This window comes from Zalophus californianus, chromosome 7 (genome assembly GCF_009762305.2).
Source record: "Zalophus californianus isolate mZalCal1 chromosome 7, mZalCal1.pri.v2, whole genome shotgun sequence".
NCBI classification, from domain to species: domain Eukaryota; kingdom Metazoa; phylum Chordata; class Mammalia; order Carnivora; family Otariidae; genus Zalophus; species Zalophus californianus.
The window spans coordinates 4,232,136-4,240,040 of NC_045601.1; the positions used below are offsets into that span (position 1 = coordinate 4,232,136).

At 40.9% G+C, this 7,905-nt stretch overlaps 1 pseudogene; it reads right to left on the reverse strand.

Moving 5' to 3' along the window:
- Positions 1–6,290: 6,290 nt before the first annotated feature.
- LOC113926897 lies at positions 6,291–7,105 on the reverse strand (annotated as a pseudogene).
- Positions 7,106–7,905: the final 800 nt, after the last annotated feature.

A 7,905-nucleotide genomic window follows, 5' to 3' on the forward strand; every position in this document is an offset into this window, starting at 1 on the left:
TTGATGACTTTCGACAAATGTATACATCAGTGTAAACACCAACACAAATTATAGAACATTTCTACCCCCAAAAGCTAGTTTATGCCTCTTTGAAATAATTCCTCCTTTCTACTTCTGATGACTAGCATACCTCTGGTATGCTTTTTGTTACTGTAGATTAGTTTTGCCTGTTCCACAATTTCACATAAGTAGAAACAGAGCATGTGCTCTTTATCTGCCTTCTTTTGCTCAGCATGATGCTGAGTATATAAATAGTTTCTTCCTTTTAATTGCTGAGAAGTATTACACATATGGGTATACCACAAATTGTTTATGTCCTAACTTGATGATGGACATTTGGATTGTTTTCAGGTTTTGGATACCTGAGTAAATCTGCTAGGAACATCTGTTTAAAAGTCTTTGGGTGAACATATGTATTCATTTCTCTTGGGTAGATATCGAGGGGTGTAATGCCTGGATTGTTGGGTATAGTGATATTGTTAAACTGCTTTGTAAATGATCGTACTGTTTTGCACTCCCACACGCAATGTGTCAGACTTCCAGGTGCTCTACATCCGCGTTGTATTGTCTCTTTCCTTAATTTTAGCCTTTCTAGGGTGTATATTATATCATTGAGGTTTTACTTGGCATTTCCTTGATGTCAAGTAAAGATGTCAAACATTTTTCAGATGCTTATTGACCATTTTTACGCATTCTTATTTTAAGAGATTGCAAGGATTTTGCTATTTTTCATTAGTTGTTTTATTATGTTTTAAGCATTCTATACATAATGTATCATTATTTTGTCTGATAGATATATTATAAACCCTTTTTGTCAGTGGCTTGTATTTTCATTTTCTGAAGACTGTTTTTGAGGAACAGAAGTTTTATATTTGATTAAAATCCAATTTATTTTTTTGTTGTATAGTTTTTGTAATTGGTGTCATAACTAAGAAATCTTCATGTTTTCAAAGTTGAGTATATTTTTTCATATGCTTTCTTCTGTCTGGTTAGTAGTTTTAACCCTTACACTTTGGTCAATTTATGTTATATTTTGTCAAAAATCAATTGCCCATAGATGTGTGAGTCTCTTTCTGGATTCTTTATTGTTTTCTATGGTTTATATGGACATTATGCAAAATTGCCCAACAATCTGTAGGGAAGGTGCAGTAACATATATAATGATTTATGGGTGTCCCCACTTCATAGTGATATTGTCTCATGACACTGGTCCTCCTGACATCTCAGAAATCAACCTGGTCACTCAGTAGTCAGTCCACCTCCCCTAGCGTGGCTGTGAAGGTTTTGTATTATCCAGAATAGGCTGGAAAGTTTACTCCTATCCCCCATAGTAATTTATATCTCACTTAGTATGATCAGTTTTTTTAAATTCATTCTTTCAGTACATTTTAAAAAGCATCAGAGGGTGTTGGCATTAAAAAGAGCAGTGTATCTTCGGTTAACATACTAGGGAGTAGAGCAAATTCTGACTGCCTCTTAACGATGTCATGAACTGAGGAAGTTATATATCCCCCTGAGCCTCAATAAAGTAGGGACAATAACAATATACACACTTTAATGTCTATTGTTGTCTAATAATACCTCCTCCACAGTAAAATCTTACATATTAAGCACTTAGTATGTATCAGTGACATATAATGATAACTAACACTCAGAATTTCAGTTAATGTTTATTATCAGTGTTTTTATTCTGTGACAACTCAAACATTTTGTCTTTTGAAAAAGCTCCAAGTAGTTCAATATATAGTCTCTATGAGATGTACAGGGAAAGAGTACTCAGATATACCATTTACAGATGTTCACGGAGCCATCTTTAAAAGAATCCCTTCATATGCTTTCAGATATAACAAACCTACTTGGTGCTTATAACCTCTTAATTTGTTCTGCATTGAAAATTCAACTTTACACTTCAAAGTGAGAACGTAACACTCATGAGGAAAAATCAGTACTTACATGCTCAGAGTTCAGCAAAACCAGGTTTTGTATCACGAGGTAGATCAATCGGGAAATCCGTGCCTCTCAGCATTGCACTTTTAATTAATAACAGCATCTGAAGGTAATGACTCACAGCTTTTCACATACATGCGCGCCATTTTCCTGAGTAATTTGCTGATACACGGGACATGCCTTGCAGAACTGCATGCCTTTAGTGTGAAAGGCAGTGGGATCCATAATTCACGCGAACATAAATTATTAAAAAGAAACCATTACTGTAAAAATATATTCATGAATCAGACAAAGAGATGACTTTTCTACGGGAAAGAATAAACATTTCTATTGATTACAGCATTTGTTGTGAATTTACATAAACTATAAACTGATTATTGTTTTTATAGAATAGTCTAGATTCGCATACATTTTCAGCTAGTAATCCAGTAACTTCATGGGGATTAGTAAACCCTATACTTAATTAACACTGTCTTTTGATCTTTTGAGTAGTAGCTTCACATCACAGAAATATGTGATAATTTCAGTGCCTTTAACTGCTGGGAAAATCACCTAAGAGCTTATTGTAATACGTGAGCTAAGTTAAATAAGGCATGTAGCCTGAAAATAAATTTGTTAGAGAGACCTACTGATGGTACAACAGACATCCACTGCTTCCTCAGCTGAAGCTCACATTATCAACTGATAATATTGGCATTCTGGTTCATAAATCAATCTCTCAGGAGTTTGGTTATAATGAATTATTTTTCCTGAACTTGATCACCTCTGAAGAAGCAGGTAAGAACAGAGCTATAGGAGACACCTGGGAGGCTCAGTCGGTTCAGCATCTGCCTTCTGCTCAGGTCATGATCCCGGAGTCCTGGGATGGAGTCCCGTGTTGGTGAGGGGGTGGTCCCTGCTCAACGGGGAGTCTGCTTCTGCCTCTCCCCCGCTGCTCTATGCACTCTGTCTCTCTGTCTTCAATAAAATCTTAAAAAACTGAAACAAAAACCAGAGCTATTGCATTCCTGCTGCTGTGAGGCCACAGGCAGAGCCTTCCAGGCAGTTAAATCTGTTCCCCATGATCAGTTCGGTCCCCTGTCAGACTGCTGCTTCTGAGGTCATGGTGGCATTTCGTTCTCCACAGACCTGCACGGTTTTCAGCAGCACATGCCCATGAGAGTTCCTTTCAGTGGAGACACTCCTGTGCCTGATGTATTTCAGGTTGCCCCCTGGAGGGACTTTGTTTATATGGTTAAGAACTAGATATAAATGTTACCTGCAGTGAGGGTTTCAGGTTTAACACGCGCAACCAAATACTCTTGAGAAGAAGACCTGTTATTTTGCTTTTCCTTATGTATCTCACTATTGTCTAGAATTTATTCTTCTCCAATTCCTTAAGCAGTTTGTTGTTTGTTAAACACACGCCTTGGCTCAGAAAAGGGATTTGGAGAATGATAAATACTTTTGAGGTTACTGTGTTATTTTATCATGTCTGAATGGCATTACAGAAACAGAAGTATTTTTTCTCATTCCCAAATAGGGATTTTCAATGCCAATGTGTGTTGGCAGGGCGGGACTGCTTTGGAGGTGACAAGAGAACCCAATGAAGGTTGGCATGTAGAATTAAAAAAAAACAAACCCACCTCATTAATTAGTATGTTTGGTAATGAGCTTTCCAGCTCTGGAATGGCTTGAAGATACGTCCCCATGACGCTGTTAACTACCATGTTCTCCAGGTAGAGGGAAGCTGGTTCATGTCTGCTTGTTCTAGCAAGGCAACCCGGCACTCACTGTGCCAGTGTTCTTACTGATAGGGACATCAACTGGCAAAACTTGAAGAAGAACGTGGCAATTATATGGCCCCCTTACAACATATTTAGGTATACATTTCTGGCTCTAAGGTTGAAGGGTTTATTTTCCATCTGGGACAACACGTCTAGACTCTTGTGAGTCTAGGCACATGCACAGAGTGACACGGACCTGTCACAGACACTTCCCATTTTATTCATTCAACAGTTACTTACTGAATGTTCGCCCTGGGCCAGATCATCTGCTCAGTCCCGACAATACCTGGGGGATGAGTGGATAAGACAGCAACCCCTGACTGACCCAGGAAGCTTTTATTCTAGTGAGGAAGGTAGACAGGAAGGGGATCATGGGACGAAGAGACATAACACACTTCAAGGACAGAGTTTCTAGTTAGGTGGGTGTTCCAGGAAGGGAAGAATTCTCCGAGCAGGGGCCATTTAAGTAGAGAGAATCTTAAACACGTTTACTGAAGGCGCATTTACTCAATATCAAATCCAAACCCTTTGTTCGGGCACGTGAGGAGGCACCTTTACCATCTAACTCTTGCTTCTCTTCTGCACTTCTTGTCTCTGACTCCCAAGTTTTCAGATTTTCTTGGATCTCTTCAGAGAGGATTTTATAGTGACCTCTGTTTAGTACTCATAATTCCATTTTATATTTTAATGGGGTACCAGGAATTGTCATTTTTTTAAAAAAATCATCATTAATAATCAAAGAACACTGCATAATGCATATTTATGCATGCAGAGAAAATAAACAAGGAGGAGATCATGTTTGTTCGGTTAACTATCACTTGAGAGTCCATTCTAGGCAAATGCACTTTGTGTGTGTGTGTGTGTGTGTGTGTGTGTGTTGGCGGTATTTGGGAGCCATTAGCTCATACCCCTAACTTTCTAGCTTTGGGAGAGGGTGAGAACAATTTTTAAAGAGTAGCTCTGAGCATGCGTTAGGTCGAGTAAGAGCTGGTACAGTCAAAGGACCCCAGTCTTTCAGGGGTTTAACACGTGGGAGTTTGGTGCTTGCTCACATAGAAGTCCAAGTCCATGGTCCTGGTCAGACCGTGATGGTTTCGAGTCTGTGGTTGCTCACACTTTGCACCTCTACTCCCCCGTCAATACAAGGGGCATGACCGGGTGAAGGACTCATCTCAACTTTTCTCCTGCTGTGACTTGTTAGTGACAAAAATACTTCTGTTTATGTTCTGTTGGCAAGGACTATGTCTGTGGCCCTTCCTAGAGGCAAAGAGATGGCTGGGGACTGTCATCGGGGTGCTGCCAGAGCTTCCAGTGACAACTCTATACTATGGGGAATAGTGTGTGAATTTTTGTGTCCATTTAGCCATCCAGTAGCATGAGATAATCTGTTTGCACTCTTCTTCCCTAAGGGAATATTCCTGCCCATCTCCAAGGGAGACAACCCAGTGTCCCACCCGGTCAGTACATGTAGTGCCAAGTCCAGACCGCAGTACTGTCTGCAGACAGTGTTTAGAAAGCTATGGTCCAATAGAAAAGTCATGTGTGTCTCCCTCAAACCAGCAATGATGTGAAACAGGTATAGGATGAGTGCAACACAATCTCCAGTGCAGGAAAGAATTAAATAACGGGAGACAGATAGCATCTGCTGTCCATGGCATTTAAGAATGAATGCTGGGGAGGCTCTGTGGAGACCCCGTGGCTGATGGTGGATAGTTCTTCGGTTAACTCTAATTCTGCTCCCTGCGAGTAACTCTCCTATCCATTTTCCTGGTCCTGTGGAGCTTCCATCCTAGTTGGATAGAACTAAGCAAACATTATTTAAGGATCTACAGCAGGTCACATACTGATAAGTGCTAAGAAGAACACAGTCAGTGGGGATAAGGGGTCGCACCTTTAGATTGGATGGCCTGATGGTTTCAGGTAGCATTTGAATAAAGACCTGGAGGAACCAAGAGAGATAGGACCAGAGGCAAAGTGATGCCAGGGAAGAGAATTCTCAAAGAGGAACCAGCTTTATAGTGGTTGAGGTACAGCAATGAGTTCTGTGTCCCTGGAACGGAAAGAATGGGGGCAATGAGTCATAGAAAGTGAAGTCCCAGAAGCAAGAAGGGGGTATAGCATGTGAGGCCATACTTACTTACCTGAGTGGCTCAGTCTGTTAAGCGCCTGCCTTCAGCTCAGGTTATGATCTCAGGGTCCTGGGATTGAGCCCTGCGTCCGGCTCCCTGCTCAGCAGGGAGCGTGTTCCTCCCTCTCCTCCCAGCTCACTATCTCTGTCTCTCTCTCAAATAAATAAATAAATAAATAAATAAATAAATAAATAAAATCTTAAAAAGAAGGGAAAGTCCGGTGATTTTTAATGGGCTGCACAATTCCACTATAGCCAGTATTATCTGGCTTTTTTTTTTTACAGGCTTGCAATTATTTAAGAAACAGAATTCCATAGTTTTCAATTCTGTTTGTTTGACTCCATGCCGAAGCAGGGCTCGATCTCACAACTCTGAGATCATGACCTGAGCCAAAATCAAAAGTCCGATGCTCAACCGACTGAGCCACTGAGGTACTCCCCCACTGTATTCAATTCTGTATGAATTTTGTCTTTTGTGTGTTTTGATCAGAATCAGTACTACTGCTTGAGGAGTCTGTTGACTAAGTCTACAGCATCTTCATTTTCCTTATTTTGTCCTGGAGTTCCAACAAAAAGTCGTTACTGTGATTTGGGGGTAGCATATTCACTGATACGCATTTGACTGCCGTGGATATTGTGGAGCAAGGACATCTGGCAGTCGGCCTGCTGTAGAGCGTCCACTGGTAAATGACGGTTAACACCATGAGTGGGAGGATTGTTCTGACCCACTTCCCATCTCTAAATCCGTTGGATACGGTCTCTGTAGGTCCCCTGGGACCCAGGTCAGTGGGGCTACACACAGCATTACTTGCACTAATCCCATGTGCACACTTAATTATGTCTTCAGAGGAGATGGTACCTTTTCTTGCTTTTTCTATTAATTTGAGTTTTTTCTTTTATTTGGCAAACACTGTAGCCAGTATTTGTTCTGCTTCCTTGAGCATCTTTGTAGTTGCTGACTATCACTGTCACTTTCCTCCACTTCATTTTCTACAAGGTGTATTTCATGATGGATTTTTCCCTGAGTGAGTGCCAATTTCATCAGTTCTTGAAATTCCCCATCTCTGTGAATTAACAACTCCAGGACCCGGTTTTCCTCATCTGATGGCAACAACTTTTGGTTTCTTGAATTTGCTAGCATTTCTATAAGCTCTCTCGACAAGACTTCCAGATCTTCCAGCACAGACAGCAGTCTCTCTGGAGGGCTGTTACCTTGGGCTGCCCCAGAGCCACCTCCCGGCTGCTCCTTCTCCTTGTCTCCACTGGAAGACTGCTGCCAAGCTCCCCATGGGCCCACAGCTGGAGAGTTTGAACAGTTTTAAATTCACTGCAGAAATTGAGTGGAAGGAACAGGGAATTCCCATGTAACCCCAGTCCCAAAACATGCACTACCTCATCCACTCTCAATACCCCACACCAGAGTGCTACACTTGTTGCAATCAATAAACCTACACTGACACATCGTTATCCCCCAAAGTCCATAATTTACATTAGGGCTTACTCCTGGTCTTGTACATTCTATGGGTTTGGACAAATGTATAGTGCATCAACCATAATAATGTCATACAGAACATTTTCACTGCCCTAAAAATCATCTGTGTTCTTACTATTCCTTCCTCTCCTTCTCTCCCAACGCTGGGGAACCACTGATCTTTATATTGTCTCCATAGTTTTGCCTTTTCCATGGTATCATATAGTTGAAGTCCCATGATATGCAACTGTTTGAGGTTGGCTTCTGTCACTTAGCAATATCCATTTAAGGTTCCTCCATGTCTTTTCATGTCTTGCTTGATATCTCATGTCTTTTCATTGCTTAATAATATTCCGCTGTCTGGATGCACCACAGCTTGTCTCTCAATTTACCTCCGAGGGACATCTGGGCTACTTCTAATCTGCAATTATGAACAAAGCAGCTATAAATACCCATAGGTAGGTGTTTGTGTGGCTATATGTTTTTAACTTATTTGGGGAAATATCAAGAGCATGATTATTGGATAGTATAGTGAGAGTATGCTTTGCTTAGTAAGAAACTGGCAATCTTTTTTCCAAAGTGGCTGTGTTATT